Raw genomic sequence first — 22,887 nt, 5'->3', positions numbered from 1 at the left:
TCTCGAAATATGTCCGTCAGGCCAGTTCCTTTGAGCTGAATCTGCAAATATCTCGGAAACGAAGCGAGCTATGGCAAAATGATAAGAGACGTTTTTTGTAGAGAATTATGTTTCCTACAATTTATGTTCTATGATATTTTTTGATCAGAAGCGTAGTTTTCGAGATATATCGAGATATTTAAAAGTTCCGAAGCCGCACCAACATAATAGGGATACAGAAACACCGTGGCCCCTTTCTTTGAGATAACTCTGCACTAGTGCGAGCCGCAAATGCCACTTCCAGCTTAGCTGTGCAGAAGAAGAACAACAAGAAGAAGAAATATCTCGAAATATGTCCGTCAGGCCCCTTCCCTTGAGATAAATCTGCAAATATCTCGGAAACGAAGCGAGCTATGGCAAAATGTTAAGAGACGTTTTTTGTAGAGAATTAAGTTTCCTACTTTTTATGTTCTATGATATTTTTTGATCAGATGCGTAGTTCTCGAGATATATCAAGATATTTAAAAGTTCCGAAGCCGCACCAACATAATAGAGATACAGAAACACCGTGGCCCCTTTCTTTGAGATAACTCTGCAGTATTGCGAGCTGTAAATGCCACTTCCAGCTTAGCTGTGCAGGAGAAGAACAACAAGAAGAAGAAATATCTCGAAATATGTCCGTCAGGCCCCTTCCCTTGAGATATATCTGCAAATATCTCGGAAACGAAGCGAGCTATAGCAAAATGTTAAGAGACCTTTTTTGTAGAGAATTATGTTTCCTACAATTTATGTTCTATGATATTTTTTGATCAGAAGCGTAGTTTTCGAGATATATCGAGATATTTAAAAGTTCCAAAGCCGCACCAACATAATAGAGATACAGAAACACCGTCGCCCCTTTCTTTGAGATAACTCTGCACTAGTGCGAGCCGCAAATGCCACTTCCAGCTTAGCTGTGCAGAAGAAGAACAACAAGAAGAAGAAATATCTCGAAATATGTCCGTCAGGCCCCTTCCCTTGAGATAAATCTGCAAATATCTCGGAAACGAAGCGAGCTATGGCAAAATGTTGAGAGACCTTTTTTGTAGAGAATTAAGTTTCCTACTTTTTATGTTCTATGATATTTTTTGATCAGATGCGTAGTTCTCGAGATATATCAAGATATTTAAAAGTTCCGAAGCCGCACCAACATAATAGAGATACAGAAACACCGTGGCCCCTTTCTTTGAGATAACTCTGCACTATTGCGAGCTGCAAATGCCACTTCCAGCTTAGCTGTGCAGAGGAAGAACAACAAGAAGAAGAAATATCTCGAAATATGTCCGTCAGGCCAGTTCCTTTGAGCTGAATCTGCAAATATCTCGGAAACGAAGCGAGCTATGGCAAAATGTTAAGAGACGTTTTTTGTAGAGAATTATGTTTCCTACAATTTATGTTCTATGATATTTTTTGATCAGAAGCGTAGTTTTCGAGATATATCGAGATATTTAAAAGTTCCGAAGCCGCACCAACATAATAGGGATACAGAAACACCGTGGCCCCTTTCTTTGAGATAACTCTGCACTAGTGCGAGCCGCAAATGCCACTTCCAGCTTAGCTGTGCAGAAGAAGAACAACAAGAAGAAGAAATATCTCGAAATATGTCCGTCAGGCCCCTTCCCTTGAGATAAATCTGCAAATATCTCGGAAACGAAGCGAGCTATGGCAAAATGTTAAGAGACCTTTTTTGTAGAGAATTAAGTTTCCTACTTTTTATGTTCTATGATATTTTTTGATCAGATGCGTAGTTCTCGAGATATATCAAGATATTTAAAAGTTCCGAAGCCGCACCAACATAATAGAGATACAGAAACACCGTGGCCCCTTTCTTTGAGATAACTCTGCACTATTGCGAGCTGTAAATGCCACTTCCAGCTTAGCTGTGTAGAAGAAGAACAACAAGAAGAAGACATATCTCGAAATATGTCCGTCAGGCCCCTTCCCTTGAGATATATCTGCAAATATCTCGGAAACGAAGCGAGCTATGGCAAAATGTTAAGAGACCTTTTTTGTAGAGAATTATGTTTCCTACAATTTATGTTCTATGATATTTTTTGATCAGAAGCGTAGTTTTCGAGATATATCGAGATATTTAAAAGTTCCAAAGCCGCACCAACATAATAGAGATACAGAAACACCGTGGCCCCTTTCTTTGAGATAACTCTGCACTAGTGCGAGCCGCAAGTGCCACTTCCAGCTTAGCTGTGCAGAAGAAGAACAACAAGAAGAAGACATATCTCGAAATATGTCCGTCAGGCCCCTTCCCTTGAGATATATCTGCAAATATCTCGGAAACGAAGCGAGCTATGGCAAAATGTTAAGAGACCTTTTTTGTAGAGAATTATGTTTCCTACAATTTATGTTCTATGATATTTTTTGATCAGAAGCGTAGTTTTCGAGATATATCGAGATATTCAAAAGTTCCAAAGCCGCACCAACATAATAGAGATACAGAAACACCGTGGCCCCTTTCTTTGAGATAACTCTGCACTAGTGCGAGCCGCAAATGCCACTTCCAGCTTAGCTGTGCAGAAGAAGAACAACAAGAAGAAGAAATATCTCGAAATATGTCCGTCAGGCCCCTTCCCTTGAGATACATCTGCAAATATCTCGGAAACGAAGCGAGCTATGGGAAAATGTTGAGAGACCTTTTTTGTAGAGAATTAAGTTTCCTACTTTTTATGTTCTATGATATTTTTTGATCAGATGCGTAATTCTCGAGATATATCAAGATATTTAAAAGTTCCGAAGCCGCACCGACATAATAGAGATACAGAAACACCGTGGCCCCTCTCTTTGAGATAACTCTGCACTATTGCGAGCTGGAAATGCCACTTCCAGTTTAGCTGTGCAGAAGAAGAACAACAAGAAGAAGAAATATCTCGAAATATGTCCGTCAGGCCCCTTCCCTTGAGATATATCTGCAAATATCTCGGAAACGAAGCGAGCTATGGCAAAATGTTAAGAGACCTTTTTTGTAGAGAATTATGTTTCCTACAATTTATGTTCTATGATATTTTTAGATCAGAAGCGTAGTTTTCGAGATATATCGAGATATTTAAAAGTTCCAAAGCCGCACCAACATAATAGAGATACAGAAACACCGTGGCCCCTTTCTTTGAGATAACTCTGCACTAGTGCGAGCCGCAAATGCCACTTCCAGCTTAGCTGTGCAGAAGAAGAACAACAAGAAGAAGAAATATCTCGAAATATGTCCGTCAGGCCCCTTCCCTTGAGATAAATCTGCAAATATCTCGGAAACGAAGCGAGCTATGGCAAAATGTTCAGAGACCTTTTTTGTAGAGAATTAAGTTTCCTACTTTTTATGTTCTATGATATTTTTTGATCAGATGCGTAGTTCTCGAGATATATCAAGATATTTAAAAGTTCCGAAGCCGCACCGACATAATAGAGATACAGAAACACCGTGGCCCCTCTCTTTGAGATAACTCTGCACTATTGCGAGCTGGAAATGCCACTTCCAGTTTAGCTGTGCAGAAGAAGAACAACAAGAAGAAGAAATATCTCGAAATATGTCCGTCAGGCCCCTTCCCTTGAGATAAATCTGCAAATATCTCGGAAACGAAGCGAGCTATGGCAAAATGTTAAGAGACCTTTTTTGTAGAGAATTATGTTTCCTACAATTTATGTTCTATGATATTTTTTGATCAGAAGCGTAGTTTTCGAGATATATCGAGATATTTAAAAGTTCCGAAGCCGCACCAACATAATAGAGATACAGAAACACCGTGGCCCCTTTCTTTGAGATAACTCTGCACTAGTGCGAGCCGCAAATGCCACTTCCAGCTTAGCTGTGCAGAAGAAGAACAACAAGAAGAAGAAATATTTCGAAATATGTCCCTCAGGCCCCTTCCCTTGAGATAAATCTGCAAATATCTCGGAAACCAAGCGAGCTATGGCAAAATGTTAAGAGACCTTATTTGTAGAGAATTAAGTTTCCTACTTTTTATGTTCTACGATATTTTTTGATCAGATGCGTAGTTCTCGAGATATATCAAGATATTTAAAAGTTCCGAAGCCGCACCAACATAATAGAGATACAGAAACACCGTGGCCCCTCTCTTTGAAATAACTCTGCACAATTGCGAGCTGCAAATGCCACTTCCAGCTGAGCTGTGCAGAAGAAGAACAACAACAAGAAGAAATATCTCGAAATATGTCCGTCAGGCCCCTTCCCTTGAGATAAATCTGCAAATATCTCGGAAACGAAGCGAGCTACGGCAAAATGTTAAGAGAACTTTTTTGTAGAAAATTAGGATTCCTACTTTTTATGTTCTATGATATTTTTTGAACAGATGCGTAGTTCTCGAGATATATCAAGATATTTAAAAGTTCCGAAGCCGCACCAACATAATAGAGATACAGAAACACCGTGGCCCCTTTCTTTGAGATAACTCTGCACTATTGCGAGCTGTAAATGCCACTTCCAGCTTAGCTGTGCAGAAGAAGAACAACAAGAAGAAGAAATATCTCGAAATATGTCCGTCAGGCCCCTTCCCTTGAGATATATCTGCAAATATCTCGGAAACGAAGCGAGCTATGGCAAAATGTTAAGAGACCTTTTTTGTAGAGAATTATGTTTCCTACAATTTATGTTCTATGATATTTGTTGGTCAGAAGCGTAGTTTTCGAGATATATCGAGATATTTAAAAGTTCCAAAGCCGCCCAACATAATAGAGATACAGAAACACCGTGGCCCCTTTCTTTGAGATAACTCTGCACTAGTGCGAGCCGCAAATGCCACTTCCAGCCTAGCTGTGCAGAAGAAGAACAACAAGAAGAAGAAATATCTCGAAATATGTCCGTCAGGCCCCTTCCCTTGAGATAAATCTGCAAATATCTTGGAAACGAAGCGAGCTGTGGCAAAATGTTAAGAGACCGTTGTGGTAGAGAATTAAGTTTCCTACTTTTTATGTTCTATGATATTTTTTGATCAGACGCGTAGTTCTCGAGATATATCAAGATATTTAAAAGTTCCGAAGCCGCACCAACATAATAGAGATACAGAAACACCGTGGCCCCTTTCTTTGAGATAACTCTGCACTATTGCGAGCTGCAAATGCCACTTCCAGCTTAGCTGTGCAGAAGAAGAACAACAAGAAGAAGAAATATCTCGAAATATGTCCGTCAGGCCCCTTCCCTTGAGATAAATCTGCAAATATCTCGGAAACGAAGAGAGCTATGGCAAAATGTTAAGAGACCTTTTTTGTAGAGAATTATGTTTCCTACAATTTATGTTCTATGATATTTTTTGATCAGAAGCGTAGTTTTCGAGATATATCGAGATATTTAAAAATTCCGAAGCCGCACCAACATAATAGAGATACAGAAACACCGTGGCCCCTTTCTTTGAGATAACTCTGCACTATTGCGAGCTGTAAATGCCACTTCCAGCTTAGCTGTGTAGAAGAAGAACAACAAGAAGAAGACATATCTCGAAATATGTCCGTCAGGCCCCTTCCCTTGAGATATATCTGCAAATATCTCGGAAACGAAGCGAGCTATGGCAAAATGTTAAGAGACCTTTTTTGTAGAGAATTATGTTTCCTACAATTTATGTTCTATGATATTTTTTGATCAGAAGCGTAGTTTTCGAGATATATCGAGATATTTAAAAGTTCCAAAGCCGCACCAACATAATAGAGATACAGAAACACCGTGGCCCCTTTCTTTGAGATAACTCTGCACTAGTGCGAGCCGCAAGTGCCACTTCCAGCTTAGCTGTGCAGAAGAAGAACAACAAGAAGAAGACATATCTCGAAATATGTCCGTCAGGCCCCTTCCCTTGAGATATATCTGCAAATATCTCGGAAACGAAGCGAGCTATGGCAAAATGTTAAGAGACCTTTTTTGTAGAGAATTATGTTTCCTACAATTTATGTTCTATGATATTTTTTGATCAGAAGCGTAGTTTTCGAGATATATCGAGATATTCAAAAGTTCCAAAGCCGCACCAACATAATAGAGATACAGAAACACCGTGGCCCCTTTCTTTGAGATAACTCTGCACTAGTGCGAGCCGCAAATGCCACTTCCAGCTTAGCTGTGCAGAAGAAGAACAACAAGAAGAAGAAATATCTCGAAATATGTCCGTCAGGCCCCTTCCCTTGAGATACATCTGCAAATATCTCGGAAACGAAGCGAGCTATGGGAAAATGTTGAGAGACCTTTTTTGTAGAGAATTAAGTTTCCTACTTTTTATGTTCTATGATATTTTTTGATCAGATGCGTAATTCTCGAGATATATCAAGATATTTAAAAGTTCCGAAGCCGCACCGACATAATAGAGATACAGAAACACCGTGGCCCCTCTCTTTGAGATAACTCTGCACTATTGCGAGCTGGAAATGCCACTTCCAGTTTAGCTGTGCAGAAGAAGAACAACAAGAAGAAGAAATATCTCGAAATATGTCCGTCAGGCCCCTTCCCTTGAGATAAATCTGCAAATATCTCGGAAACGAAGCGAGCTATGGCAAAATGTTAAGAGACCTTTTTTGTAGAGAATTATGTTTCCTACAATTTACGTTCTATGATATTTTTTGATCAGAAGCGTAGTTTTCGAGATATATCGAGATATTTAAAAGTTCCGAAGCCGCACCAACATAATAGAGATACAGAAACACCGTGGCCCCTTTCTTTGAGATAACTCTGCACTAGTGCGAGCCGCAAATGCCACTTCCAGCTTAGCTGTGCAGAAGAAGAACAACAAGAAGAAGAAATATCTCGAAATATGTCCGTCAGGCCCCTTCCCTTGAGATAAATCTGCAAATATCTCGGAAACGAAGCGAGCTATGGCAAAATGTTAAGAGACCTTTTTTGTAGAGAATTAAGTTTCCTACTTTTTATGTTCTATGATATTTTTTGATCAGATGCGTAGTTCTCGAGATATATCAAGATATTTAAAAGTTCCGAAGCCGCACCAACATAATAGGGATACAGAAACACCGTGGCCCCTTTCTTTGAGATAACTCTGCACTAGTGCGAGCCGCAAATGCCACTTCCAGCTTAGCTGTGCAGAAGAAGAACAACAAGAAGAAGAAATATCTCGAAATATGTCCGTCAGGCCCCTTCCCTTGAGATAAATCTGCAAATATCTCGGAAACGAAGCGATCTATGGCAAAATGTTAAGAGACCTTTTTTGTAGAGAATTAAGTTTCCTACTTTTTATGTTCTATGATATTTTTTGATCAGATGCGTAGTTCTCGAGATATATCAAGATATTTAAAAGTTCCGAAGCCGCACCAACATAATAGAGATACAGAAACACCGGTGCCCCTTTCTTTGAGATAACTCTGCAGTATTGCGAGCTGTAAATGCCACTTCCAGCTTAGCTGTGCAGGAGAAGAACAACAAGAAGAAGAAATATCTCGAAATATGTGCGTCAGGCCCCTTCCCTTGAGATATATCTGCAAATATCTCGGAAACGAAGCGAGCTATGGCAAAATGTTAAGAGACCTTTTTTGTAGAGAATTATGTTTCCTACAATTTATGTTCTATGATATTTTTTGATCAGATGCGTAGTTCTCGAGATATATCAAGATATTTAAAAGTTCCGAAGCCGCACCGACATAATAGAGATACAGAAACACCGTGGCCCCTCTCTTTGAGATAACTCTGCACTATTGCGAGCTGGAAATGCCACTTCCAGTTTAGCTGTGCAGAAGAAGAACAACAAGAAGAAGAAATATCTCGAAATATGTCCGTCAGGCCCCTTCCCTTGAGATAAATCTGCAAATATCTCGGAAACGAAGCGAGCTATGGCAAAATGTTAAGAGACCTTTTTTGTAGAGAATTATGTTTCCTACAATTTATGTTCTATGATATTTTTTGATCAGAAGCGTAGTTTTCGAGATATATCGAGATATTTAAAAGTTCCGAAGCCGCACCAACATAATAGAGATACAGAAACACCGTGGCCCCTTTCTTTGAGATAACTCTGCACTAGTGCGAGCCGCAAATGCCACTTCCAGCTTAGCTGTGCAGAAGAAGAACAACAAGAAGAAGAAATATTTCGAAATATGTCCCTCAGGCCCCTTCCCTTGAGATAAATCTGCAAATATCTCGGAAACCAAGCGAGCTATGGCAAAATGTTAAGAGACCTTATTTGTAGAGAATTAAGTTTCCTACTTTTTATGTTCTACGATATTTTTTGATCAGATGCGTAGTTCTCGAGATATATCAAGATATTTAAAAGTTCCGAAGCCGCACCAACATAATAGAGATACAGAAACACCGTGGCCCCTCTCTTTGAAATAACTCTGCACAATTGCGAGCTGCAAATGCCACTTCCAGCTGAGCTGTGCAGAAGAAGAACAACAACAAGAAGAAATATCTCGAAATATGTCCGTCAGGCCCCTTCCCTTGAGATAAATCTGCAAATATCTCGGAAACGAAGCGAGCTACGGCAAAATGTTAAGAGAACTTTTTTGTAGAAAATTAGGATTCCTACTTTTTATGTTCTATGATATTTTTTGAACAGATGCGTAGTTCTCGAGATATATCAAGATATTTAAAAGTTCCGAAGCCGCACCAACATAATAGAGATACAGAAACACCGTGGCCCCTTTCTTTGAGATAACTCTGCACTATTGCGAGCTGTAAATGCCACTTCCAGCTTAGCTGTGCAGAAGAAGAACAACAAGAAGAAGAAATATCTCGAAATATGTCCGTCAGGCCCCTTCCCTTGAGATATATCTGCAAATATCTCGGAAACGAAGCGAGCTATGGCAAAATGTTAAGAGACCTTTTTTGTAGAGAATTATGTTTCCTACAATTTATGTTCTATGATATTTGTTGGTCAGAAGCGTAGTTTTCGAGATATATCGAGATATTTAAAAGTTCCAAAGCCGCCCAACATAATAGAGATACAGAAACACCGTGGCCCCTTTCTTTGAGATAACTCTGCACTAGTGCGAGCCGCAAATGCCACTTCCAGCCTAGCTGTGCAGAAGAAGAACAACAAGAAGAAGAAATATCTCGAAATATGTCCGTCAGGCCCCTTCCCTTGAGATAAATCTGCAAATATCTTGGAAACGAAGCGAGCTGTGGCAAAATGTTAAGAGACCGTTGTGGTAGAGAATTAAGTTTCCTACTTTTTATGTTCTATGATATTTTTTGATCAGACGCGTAGTTCTCGAGATATATCAAGATATTTAAAAGTTCCGAAGCCGCACCAACATAATAGAGATACAGAAACACCGTGGCCCCTTTCTTTGAGATAACTCTGCACTATTGCGAGCTGCAAATGCCACTTCCAGCTTAGCTGTGCAGAAGAAGAACAACAAGAAGAAGAAATATCTCGAAATATGTCCGTCAGGCCCCTTCCCTTGAGATAAATCTGCAAATATCTCGGAAACGAAGAGAGCTATGGCAAAATGTTAAGAGACCTTTTTTGTAGAGAATTATGTTTCCTACAATTTATGTTCTATGATATTTTTTGATCAGAAGCGTAGTTTTCGAGATATATCGAGATATTTAAAAATTCCGAAGCCGCACCAACATAATAGAGATACAGAAACACCGTGGCCCCTTTCTTTGAGATAACTCTAAACTAGTGCGAGCCGCAAATGCCACTTCCAGCTTAGCTGTGCAGAAGAAGAACAACAAGAAGAAGAAATATCTCGAAATATGTCCGTCAGGCCCCTTCCCTTGAGATAAATCTGCAAATATCTCGGAAACGAAGCGAGCTATGGCAAAATGTTAAGAGACCTTTTTTGTAGAGAATTAAGCTTCCTACTTTTTATGTTCTATAATATTTTTTGATCAGATGCGTAGTTCTCGAGATATATCCAGATATTTAAAAGTTCCGAAGCGGCACCAACATAATAGAGATACAGAAACACCGTGGCCCCTTTCTTTGAGGTAACTCTGCACTATTGCGAGCTGCAAATGCCACTTCCAGCTTAGCTGTGCAGAAGAAGAACAACAAGAAGAAGAAATATCTCGAAATATGTCCCTCAGGCCCCTTCCCTTGAGATAAATCTGCAAATATCTCGGAAACCAAGCGAGCTATGGCAAAATGTTAAGAGACCTTATTTGTAGAGAATTAAGTTTCCTACTTTTTCTGTTCTACGATATTTTTTGATCAGATGCGTAGTTCTCGAGATATATCAAGATATTTAAAAGTTCCGAAGCCGCACCAACATAATAGAGATACAGAAACACCGTGGCCCCTTTCTTTGAGATAACTCTGCACTATTGCAAGCTGCAAATGCCACTTCCAGCTTAGCTGTGCAGAAGAAGAACAACAAGAAGAAGAAATATCTCGAAATATGTCCGTCAGGCCCCTTCCCTTGAGATAAATCTGCAAATATCTCGGAAACGAAGCGAGCTATGGCAAAATCTTAAGAGACCTTTTTTGTAGAGAATTATGTTTCCTACAATTTACGTTCTGTGATATTTTTTGATCAGAAGCGTAGTTTTCGAGATATATCGAGATATTTAAAAGTTCCGAAGCCGCACCAACATAATAGAGATACAGAAACACCGTGGCCCCTTTCTTTGAGATAACTCTGCACTATTGCGACCTGCAAATGCCACTTCCAGCTTAGCTGTGCAGAAGAAGAACAACAAGAAGAAGAAATATTTCGAAATATGTCCCTCAGGCCCCTTCCCTTGAGATAAATCTGCAAATATCTCGGAAACCAAGCGAGCTATGGCAAAATGTTAAGAGACCTTATTTGTAGAGAATTAAGTTTCCTACTTTTTATGTTCTACGATATTTTTTGATCAGATGCGTAGTTCTCGAGATATATCAAGATATTTAAAAGTTCCGAAGCCGCACCAACATAATAGAGATACAGAAACACCGTGGCCCCTCTCTTTGAAATAACTCTGCACAATTGCGAGCTGCAAATGCCACTTCCAGCTGAGCTGTGCAGAAGAAGAACAACAACAAGAAGAAATATCTCGAAATATGTCCGTCAGGCCCCTTCCCTTGAGATAAATCTGCAAATATCTCGGAAACGAAGCGAGCTACGGCAAAATGTTAAGAGAACTTTTTTGTAGAAAATTAGGATTCCTACTTTTTATGTTCTATGATATTTTTTGAACAGATGCGTAGTTCTCGAGATATATCAAGATATTTAAAAGTTCCGAAGCCGCACCAACATAATAGAGATACAGAAACACCGTGGCCCCTTTCTTTGAGATAACTCTGCACTACTGCTAGCTGCAAATGCCACTTCCAGCTTAGCTGTGCAGAAGAAGAACAACAAGAAGAAGAAATATCTCGAAATATGTCCGTCAGGCCCCTTCCCTTGGGATAAATCTGCAAATATCTCGGAAACGAAGCGAGCTATGGCAAAATGTTAAGAGACCTTTTTTGTAGAGAATTAAGCTTCCTACTTTTTATGTTCTATAATATTTTTTGATCAGATGCGTAGTTCTCGAGATATATCCAGATATTTAAAAGTTCCGAAGCGGCACCAACATAATAGAGATACAGAAACACCGTGGCCCCTTTCTTTGAGGTAACTCTGCACTATTGCGAGCTGCAAATGCCACTTCCAGCTTAGCTGTGCAGAAGAAGAACAACAAGAAGAAGAAATATCTCGAAATATGTCCCTCAGGCCCCTTCCCTTGAGATAAATCTGCAAATATCTCGGAAACCAAGCGAGCTATGGCAAAATGTTAAGAGACCTTATTTGTAGAGAATTAAGTTTCCTACTTTTTCTGTTCTACGATATTTTTTGATCAGATGCGTAGTTCTCGAGATATATCAAGATATTTAAAAGTTCCGAAGCCGCACCAACATAATAGAGATACAGAAACACCGTGGCCCCTCTCTTTGAGATAACTCTGCACAATTGCGAGCTGCAAATGCCACTTCCAGCTTAGCTGTGCAGAGGAAGAACAACAAGAAGAAGAAATATCTCGAAATATGTCCGTCAGGCCAGTTCCTTTGAGCTGAATCTGCAAATATCTCGGAAACGAAGCGAGCTATGGCAAAATGTTAAGAGACGTTTTTTGTAGAGAATTATGTTTCCTACAATTTACGTTCTGTGATATTTTTTGATCAGAAGCGTAGTTTTCGAGATATATCGAGATATTTAAAAGTTCCGAAGCCGCACCAACATAATAGAGATACAGAAACACCGTGGCCCCTTTCTTTGAGATAACTCTGCACTATTGCGACCTGCAAATGCCACTTCCAGCTTAGCTGTGCAGAAGAAGAACAACAAGAAGAAGAAATATTTCGAAATATGTCCCTCAGGCCCCTTCCCTTGAGATAAATCTGCAAATATCTCGGAAACCAAGCGAGCTATGGCAAAATGTTAAGAGACCTTATTTGTAGAGAATTAAGTTTCCTACTTTTTATGTTCTACGATATTTTTTGATCAGATGCGTAGTTCTCGAGATATATCAAGATATTTAAAAGTTCCGAAGCCGCACCAACATAATAGAGATACAGAAACACCGTGGCCCCTCTCTTTGAAATAACTCTGCACAATTGCGAGCTGCAAATGCCACTTCCAGCTGAGCTGTGCAGAAGAAGAACAACAACAAGAAGAAATATCTCGAAATATGTCCGTCAGGCCCCTTCCCTTGAGATAAATCTGCAAATATCTCGGAAACGAAGCGAGCTACGGCAAAATGTTAAGAGAACTTTTTTGTAGAAAATTAGGATTCCTACTTTTTATGTTCTATGATATTTTTTGAACAGATGCGTAGTTCTCGAGATATATCAAGATATTTAAAAGTTCCGAAGCCGCACCAACATAATAGAGATACAGAAACACCGTGGCCCCTTTCTTTGAGATAACTCTGCACTACTGCTAGCTGCAAATGCCACTTCCAGCTTAGCTGTGCAGAAGAAGAACAACAAGAAGAAGAAATATCTCGAAATATGTCCGTCAGGCCCCTTCCCTTGGGATAAATCTGCAAATATCTCGGAAACGAAGCGAGCTATGGCAAAATGTTAAGAGACCTTTTTTGTAGAGAATTAAGCTTCCTACTTTTTATGTTCTATAATATTTTTTGATCAGATGCGTAGTTCTCGAGATATATCCAGATATTTAAAAGTTCCGAAGCGGCACCAACATAATAGAGATACAGAAACACCGTGGCCCCTTTCTTTGAGGTAACTCTGCACTATTGCGAGCTGCAAATGCCACTTCCAGCTTAGCTGTGCAGAAGAAGAACAACAAGAAGAAGAAATATCTCGAAATATGTCCCTCAGGCCCCTTCCCTTGAGATAAATCTGCAAATATCTCGGAAACCAAGCAAGCTATGGCAAAATGTTAAGAGACCTTATTTGTAGAGAATTAAGTTTCCTACTTTTTCTGTTCTACGATATTTTTTGATCAGATGCGTAGTTCTCGAGATATATCAAGATATTTAAAAGTTCCGAAGCCGCACCAACATAATAGAGATACAGAAACACCGTGGCCCCTTTCTTTGAGATAACTCTGCACTATTGCAAGCTGCAAATGCCACTTCCAGCTTAGCTGTGCAGAAGAAGAACAACAAGAAGAAGAAATATCTCGAAATATGTCCGTCAGGCCCCTTCCCTTGAGATAAATCTGCAAATATCTCGGAAACGAAGCGAGCTATGGCAAAATCTTAAGAGACCTTTTTTGTAGAGAATTATGTTTCCTACAATTTACGTTCTGTGATATTTTTTGATCAGAAGCGTAGTTTTCGAGATATATCGAGATATTTAAAAGTTCCGAAGCCGCACCAACATAATAGAGATACAGAAACACCGTGGCCCCTTTCTTTGAGATAACTCTGCACTATTGCGACCTGCAAATGCCACTTCCAGCTTAGCTGTGCAGAAGAAGAACAACAAGAAGAAGAAATATTTCGAAATATGTCCCTCAGGCCCCTTCCCTTGAGATAAATCTGCAAATATCTCGGAAACCAAGCGAGCTATGGCAAAATGTTAAGAGACCTTTTTTGTAGAGAATTAAGTTTCCTACTTTTTATGTTCTATGATATTTTTTGATCAGATGCGCAGTTCTCGAGATATATCAAGATATTTAAAAGTTCCGAAGCCGCACCAACATAATAGAGATACAGAAACACCGTGGCCCCTCTCTTTGAGATAACTCTGCACTATTGCGAGCTGCAAATGCCACTTCCAGCTTAGCTGTGCAGAAGAAGAAATATCTCGAAATATGTCCGTCAGGCCCCTTCCCTTGAGATAAATCTGCAAATATCTCGGAAACGAAGCGAGCTATGGCAAAATGTTAAGAGACCTTTTTTGTAGAGAATTAAGCTTCCTACTTTTTATCTTCTATGATATTTTTTGATCAGATGCGTAGTTCTCGAGATATATCAAGATATTTAAAAGTTCCGAAGCCGCACCAACATAATAGAGATACAGAAACACCGTGGCCCCTTTCTTTGAGATAACTCTGCACTAGTGCGAGCCGCAAATGCCACTTCCAGCTTAGCTGTGCAGAAGAAGAACAACAAGAAGAAGAAATATCTCGAAATATGTCCGTCAGGCCCCTTCCCTTGAGATAAATCTGCAAATATCTCGGAAACGAAGCGAGCTATGGCAAAATGTTAAGAGACCTTTTTTGTAGAGAATTAAGTTTCCTACTTTTTATGTTCTATGATATTTTTTGATCAGATGCGCAGTTCTCGAGATATATCAAGATATTTAAAAGTTCCGAAGCCGCACCAACATAATAGAGATACAGAAACACCGTGGCCCCTTTCTTTGAGATAACTCTACACTATTGCGAGCTGCAAATGCCACTTCCAGCTTAGCTGTGCAGAAGAAGAACAACAAGAAGAAGAAATATCTCGAAATATGTCCGTTAGGCCCCTTCCCTTGAGATAAATCTGCAAATATCTCGGAAACGAAGCGAGCTATGGCAAAATATTAAGAGACCTTTTTTGTAGAGAATTAAGTTTCCTACTTTTTATGTTCTATGATATTTTTTGATCAGATGCGCAGTTCTCGAGATATATCAAGATATTTAAAAGTTCCGAAGCCGCACCAACATAATAGAGATACAGAAACACCGTGGCCCCTTTCTTTGAGATAACTCTGCACTATTGCGAGCTGCAAATGCCACTTCCAGCTTAGCTGTGCAGAGCAAGAACAACAAGAAGAAGAAATATCTCGAAATATGTCCGTCAGGCCAGTTCCTTAGAGCTGAATCTGCAAATATCTCGGAAACGAAGCGAGCTATGGCAAAATGTTAAGAGACGTTTTTTGTAGAGAATTATGTTTCCTACAATTTATGTTCTATGATATTTTTTGATCAGAAGCGTAGTTTTCGAGATATATCGAGATATTTAAAAGTTCCGAAGCCGCACCAACATAATGGAGATACAGAAACACCGTGGCCCCTTTCTTTGAGATAACTCTGCACTAGTGCGAGCCGCAAATGCCACTTCCAGCTTAGCTGTGCAGAAGAAGAACAACAAGAAGAAGAAATATCTCGAAATATGTCCGTCAGGCCCCTTCCCTTGAGATAAATCTGCAAATATCTCGGAAACGAAGCGAGCTATGGCAAAATGTTAAGAGACCTTTTTTGTAGAGAATTAAGTTTCCTACTTTTTATCTTCTATGATATTTTTTGATCAGATGCGTAGTTCTCGAGATATATCAAGATATTTAAAAGTTCCGAAGCCGCACCAACATAATAGAGATACAGAAACACCGTGGCCCCTCTCTTTGAGATAACTCTGCACTATTGCGAGCTGGAAATGCCACTTCCAGTTTAGCTGTGCAGAAGAAGAACAACAAGAAGAAGAAATATCTCGAAATATGTCCGTCAGGCCCCTTCCCTTGAGATAAATCTGCAAATATCTCGGAAACGAAGAGAGCTATGGCAAAATGTTAAGAGACCTTTTTTGTAGAGAATTAAGTTTCCTACTTTTCATGTTCTATGATATTTTTTGATCAGATGCGTAGTTCTCGAGATATATCCAGATATTTAAAAGTTCCGTAGCCGCACCAACATAATAGAGATACAGAAACACCGTGGCCCCATTCTTTGAGATAACTCTGCACTATTGCGAGCTGTAAATGCCACTTCCAGTTTAGCTGTGCAGAAGAAGAACAACAAGAAGAAGAAATATCTCGAAATATGTCCGTCAGGCCCCTTCCCTTGAGATGTATCTGCAAATATCTCGGAAACGAAGTGAGCTATGGCAAAATGTTAAGAGACCTTTTTTGTAGAGAATTATGTTTCCTACAATTTATGTTCTATGATATTTTTTGATCAGAAGCGTAGTTTTCGAGATATATCGAGATATTTAAAAGTTCCGAAGCCGCACCAACATAATAGAGATACAGAAACACCGTGGCCCCATTCTTTGAGATAACTCTGCACTATTGCGAGCTGTAAATGCCACTTCCAGCTTAGCTGTGCAGAAGAAGAACAACAAGAAGAAGAAATATCTCGAAATATGTCCGTCAGGCCCCTTCCCTTGAGATGTATCTGCAAATATCTCGGAAACGAAGTGAGCTATGGCAAAATGTTAAGAGACCTTTTTTGTAGAGAATTATGTTTCCTACAATTTATGTTCTATGATATTTTTTGATCAGAAGCGTAGTTTTCGAGATATATCGAGATATTTAAAAGTTCCGAAGCCGCACCAACATAATAGAGATACAGAAACACCGTGGCCCCTTTCTTTGAGATAACTCTGCACTAGTGCGAGCCGCAAATGCCACTTCCAGCTTAGCTGTGCAGAAGACGAACAACAAGAAGAAGAAATATCTCGAAATATGTCCGTCAGGCCCCTTCCCTTGAGATAAATCTGCAAATATCTCGGAAACGAAGTGAGCTATGGCAAAATGTTAAGAGACCTTTTTTGTAGAGAATTATGTTTCCTACAATTTATGTTCTATGATATTTTTTGATCAGAAGCGTAGTTTTCGAGATATATCGAGATATTTAAAAGTTCCGAAGCCGCACCAACATAATAGAGATACAGAAACACCGTGGCCCCTTTCTTTGAGATAACTCTGCACTAGTGCGAGCCGCAAATGCCACTTCCAGCTTAGCTGTGCAGAAGACGAACAACAAGAAGAAGAAATATCTCGAAATATGTCCGTCAGGCCCCTTCCCTTGAGATAAATCTGCAAATATCTCGGAAACCAAGCGAGCTATGGCAAAATGTTAAGAGACCTTTTTTGTAGAGAATTAAGTTTCCTACTTTTTATGTTCTATGATATTTTTTGATCAGATGCGCAGTTCTCGAGATATATCAAGATATTTAAAAGTTCCGAAGCCGCACCAACATAATAGAGATACAGAAACACCGTGGCCCCTCTCTTTGAGATAACTCTGCACTATTGCGAGCTGCAAATGCCACTTCCAGCTTAGCTGTGCAGAAGAAGAAATATCTCGAAATATGTCCGTCAGGCCCCTTCCCTTGAGATAAATCTGCAAATATCTCGGAAACGAAGCGAGCTATGGCAAAATGTTAAGAGACCTTTTTTGTAGAGAATTAAGCTTCCTACTTTTTATCTTCTATGATATTTTTTGATCAGATGCGTAGTTCTCGAGATATATCAAGATATTTAAAAGTTCCGAAGCCGCACCAACATAATAGAGATACAGAAACACCGTGGCCCCTTTCTTTGAGATAACTCTGCACTAGTGCGAGCCGCAAATGCCACTTCCAGCTTAGCTGTGCAGAAGAAGAACAACAAGAAGAAGAAATATCTCGAAATATGTCCGTCAGGCCCCTTCCCTTGAGATAAATCTGCAAATATCTCGGAAACGAAGCGAGCTATGGCAAAATGTTAAGAGACCTTTTTTGTAGAGAATTAAGTTTCCTACTTTTTATGTTCTATGATATTTTTTGATCAGATGCGCAGTTCTCGAGATATATCAAGATATTTAAAAGTTCCGAAGCCGCACCAACATAATAGAGATACAGAAACACCGTGGCCCCTTTCTTTGAGATAACTCTACACTATTGCGAGCTGCAAATGCCACTTCCAGCTTAGCTGTGCAGAAGAAGAACAACAAGAAGAAGAAATATCTCGAAATATGTCCGTTAGGCCCCTTCCCTTGAGATAAATCTGCAAATATCTCGGAAACGAAGCGAGCTATGGCAAAATATTAAGAGACCTTTTTTGTAGAGAATTAAGTTTCCTACTTTTTATGTTCTATGATATTTTTTGATCAGATGCGCAGTTCTCGAGATATATCAAGATATTTAAAAGTTCCGAAGCCGCACCAACATAATAGAGATACAGAAACACCGTGGCCCCTTTCTTTGAGATAACTCTGCACTATTGCGAGCTGCAAATGCCACTTCCAGCTTAGCTGTGCAGAGCAAGAACAACAAGAAGAAGAAATATCTCGAAATATGTCCGTCAGGCCAGTTCCTTAGAGCTGAATCTGCAAATATCTCGGAAACGAAGCGAGCTATGGCAAAATGTTAAGAGACGTTTTTTGTAGAGAATTATGTTTCCTACAATTTATGTTCTATGATATTTTTTGATCAGAAGCGTAGTTTTCGAGATATATCGAGATATTTAAAAGTTCCGAAGCCGCACCAACATAATGGAGATACAGAAACACCGTGGCCCCTTTCTTTGAGATAACTCTGCACTAGTGCGAGCCGCAAATGCCACTTCCAGCTTAGCTGTGCAGAAGAAGAACAACAAGAAGAAGAAATATCTCGAAATATGTCCGTCAGGCCCCTTCCCTTGAGATAAATCTGCAAATATCTCGGAAACGAAGCGAGCTATGGCAAAATGTTAAGAGACCTTTTTTGTAGAGAATTAAGTTTCCTACTTTTTATCTTCTATGATATTTTTTGATCAGATGCGTAGTTCTCGAGATATATCAAGATATTTAAAAGTTCCGAAGCCGCACCAACATAATAGAGATACAGAAACACCGTGGCCCCTCTCTTTGAGATAACTCTGCACTATTGCGAGCTGGAAATGCCACTTCCAGTTTAGCTGTGCAGAAGAAGAACAACAAGAAGAAGAAATATCTCGAAATATGTCCGTCAGGCCCCTTCCCTTGAGATAAATCTGCAAATATCTCGGAAACGAAGAGAGCTATGGCAAAATGTTAAGAGACCTTTTTTGTAGAGAATTAAGTTTCCTACTTTTCATGTTCTATGATATTTTTTGATCAGATGCGTAGTTCTCGAGATATATCCAGATATTTAAAAGTTCCGTAGCCGCACCAACATAATAGAGATACAGAAACACCGTGGCCCCATTCTTTGAGATAACTCTGCACTATTGCGAGCTGTAAATGCCACTTCCAGTTTAGCTGTGCAGAAGAAGAACAACAAGAAGAAGAAATATCTCGAAATATGTCCGTCAGGCCCCTTCCCTTGAGATGTATCTGCAAATATCTCGGAAACGAAGTGAGCTATGGCAAAATGTTAAGAGACCTTTTTTGTAGAGAATTATGTTTCCTACAATTTATGTTCTATGATATTTTTTGATCAGAAGCGTAGTTTTCGAGATATATCGAGATATTTAAAAGTTCCGAAGCCGCACCAACATAATAGAGATACAGAAACACCGTGGCCCCATTCTTTGAGATAACTCTGCACTATTGCGAGCTGTAAATGCCACTTCCAGCTTAGCTGTGCAGAAGAAGAACAACAAGAAGAAGAAATATCTCGAAATATGTCCGTCAGGCCCCTTCCCTTGAGATGTATCTGCAAATATCTCGGAAACGAAGTGAGCTATGGCAAAATGTTAAGAGACCTTTTTTGTAGAGAATTATGTTTCCTACAATTTATGTTCTATGATATTTTTTGATCAGAAGCGTAGTTTTCGAGATATATCGAGATATTTAAAAGTTCCGAAGCCGCACCAACATAATAGAGATACAGAAACACCGTGGCCCCTTTCTTTGAGATAACTCTGCACTAGTGCGAGCCGCAAATGCCACTTCCAGCTTAGCTGTGCAGAAGACGAACAACAAGAAGAAGAAATATCTCGAAATATGTCCGTCAGGCCCCTTCCCTTGAGATAAATCTGCAAATATCTCGGAAACGAAGTGAGCTATGGCAAAATGTTAAGAGACCTTTTTTGTAGAGAATTATGTTTCCTACAATTTATGTTCTATGATATTTTTTGATCAGAAGCGTAGTTTTCGAGATATATCGAGATATTTAAAAGTTCCGAAGCCGCACCAACATAATAGAGATACAGAAACACCGTGGCCCCTTTCTTTGAGATAACTCTGCACTAGTGCGAGCCGCAAATGCCACTTCCAGCTTAGCTGTGCAGAAGACGAACAACAAGAAGAAGAAATATCTCGAAATATGTCCGTCAGGCCCCTTCCCTTGAGATAAATCTGCAAATATCTCGGAAACGAAGCGAGCTATGGCAAAATGTTAAGAGACCTTTTTTGTAGAGAATTAAGCTTCCTACTTTTTATCTTCTATGATATTTTTTGATCAGATGCGTAGTTCTCGAGATATATCAAGATATTTAAAAGTTCCGAAGCCGCACCAACATAATAGAGATACAGAAACACCGTGGCCCCTTTCTTTGAGATAACTCTGCACTAGTGCGAGCCGCAAATGCCACTTCCAGCTTAGCTGTGCAGAAGAAGAACAACAAGAAGAAGAAATATCTCGAAATATGTCCGTCAGGCCCCTTCCCTTGAGATAAATCTGCAAATATCTCCGAAACGAAGCGAGCTATGGCAAAATGTTAAGAGACCTTTTTTGTAGAGAATTAAGTTTCCTACTTTTTATGTTCTATGATATTTTTTGATCAGATGCGCAGTTCTCGAGATATATCAAGATATTTAAAAGTTCCGAAGCCGCACCAACATAATAGAGATACAGAAACACCGTGGCCCCTTTCTTTGAGATAACTCTACACTATTGCGAGCTGCAAATGCCACTTCCAGCTTAGCTGTGCAGAAGAAGAACAACAAGAAGAAGAAATATCTCGAAATATGTCCGTTAGGCCCCTTCCCTTGAGATAAATCTGCAAATATCTCGGAAACGAAGCGAGCTATGGCAAAATATTAAGAGACCTTTTTTGTAGAGAATTAAGTTTCCTACTTTTTATGTTCTATGATATTTTTTGATCAGATGCGCAGTTCTCGAGATATATCAAGATATTTAAAAGTTCCGAAGCCGCACCAACATAATAGAGATACAGAAACACCGTGGCCCCTTTCTTTGAGATAACTCTGCACTATAGCGAGCTGCAAATGCCACTTCCAGCTTAGCTGTGCAGAAGAAGAACAACAAGAAGAAGAAATATCTCGAAATATGTCCGTTAGGCCCCTTCCCTTGAGATAAATCTGCAAATATCTCGGAAACGAAGCGAGCTATGGCAAAATGTTAAGAGACCTTTTTTGTAGAGAATTATGTTTCCTACAATTTACGTTCTATGATATTTTTTGATCAGAAGCGTAGTTTTCGAGATATATCGAGATATTTAAAAGTTCCGAAGCCGCACCAACATAATAGAGATACAGAAACACCGTGGCCCCTTTCTTTGAGATAACTCTGCACTAGTGCGAGCCGCAAATGCCACTTCCAGCTTAGCTGTGCAGAAGACGAACAACAAGAAGAAGAAATATCTCGAAATATGTCCGTCAGGCCCCTTCCCTTGAGATAAATCTGCAAATATCTCGGAAACGAAGCGAGCTATGGCAAAATGTTAAGAGACCTTTTTTGTAGAGAATTAAGCTTCCTACTTTTTATCTTCTATGATATTTTTTGATCAGATGCGTAGTTCTCGAGATATATCAAGATATTTAAAAGTTCCGAAGCCGCACCAACATAATAGAGATACAGAAACATCGTGGCCCCTTTCTTTGAGATAACTCTGCACTATTGCGAGCTGTAAATGCCACTTCCAGCTTAGCTGTGCAGAAGAAGAACAACAAGAAGAAGAAATATCTCGAAATATGTCCGTCAGGCCCCTTCCCTTGAGATAAATCTGCAAATATCTCGGAAACCAAGCGAGCTATGGCAAAATGTTAAGAGACCTTTTTTGTAGAGAATTAAGTTTCCTACTTTTTACGTTCTATGATATTTTTTGAGCAGATGCGCAGTTCTCGAGATATATCAAGATATTTAAAAGTTCCGAAGCCGCACCAACATAATAGAGATACAGAAACACCGTGGCCCCTTTCTTTGAGATAACTCTACACTATTGCGAGCTGCAAATGCCACTTCCAGCTTAGCTGTGCAGAAGAAGAACAACAAGAAGAAGAAATATCTCGAAATATGTCCGTTAGGCCCCTTCCCTTGAGATAAATCTGCAAATATCTCGGAAACGAAGCGAGCTATGGCAAAATGTTAAGAGACCTTTTTTGTAGAGAATTAAGTTTCCTACTTTTTACCTTCTATGATATTTTTTGATCAGATGCGTAGTTCTCGAGATATATCAAGATATTTAAAAGTTCCGAAGCCGCACCAACATAATAGAGATACAGAAACACCGTGGCCCCTCTCTTTGAGATAACTCTGCACTATTGCGAGCTGGAAATGCCACTTCCAGCTTAGCTATGCAGAAGAGGAACAACAAGAAGAAGAAATATCTCGAAATATGTCCGTCAGGCCCCTTCCCTTGAGATATATCTGCAAATATCCCGGAAACGAAGTGAGCTATGGCAAAATGTTGAGAGACCTTTTTTGTAGAGAATTATGTTTCCACAATTTACGTTCTATGATATTTTTTGATCAGAAGCGTAGTTTTCGAGATATATCGAGATATTTAAAAGTTCCGAAGCCGCACCAACATAATAGAGATACAGAAACACCGTGGCCCTTTTCTTTGAGATAACTCTGCACTAGTGCGAGCCGTAAATGCCACTTCCAGCTTAGCTGTGCAGAAGAAGAACAACAAGAAGAAGAAATATCTCGAAATATGTCCGTCAGGCCCCTTCCCTTGAGATAAATCTGCAAATATCTCGGAA

This window comes from Osmia lignaria, unplaced genomic scaffold (assembly GCF_051020975.1).
Source record: "Osmia lignaria lignaria isolate PbOS001 unplaced genomic scaffold, iyOsmLign1 scaffold0001, whole genome shotgun sequence".
NCBI lineage: Eukaryota > Metazoa > Arthropoda > Insecta > Hymenoptera > Megachilidae > Osmia > Osmia lignaria.
This window is presented reverse-complemented; position numbering follows the sequence as displayed.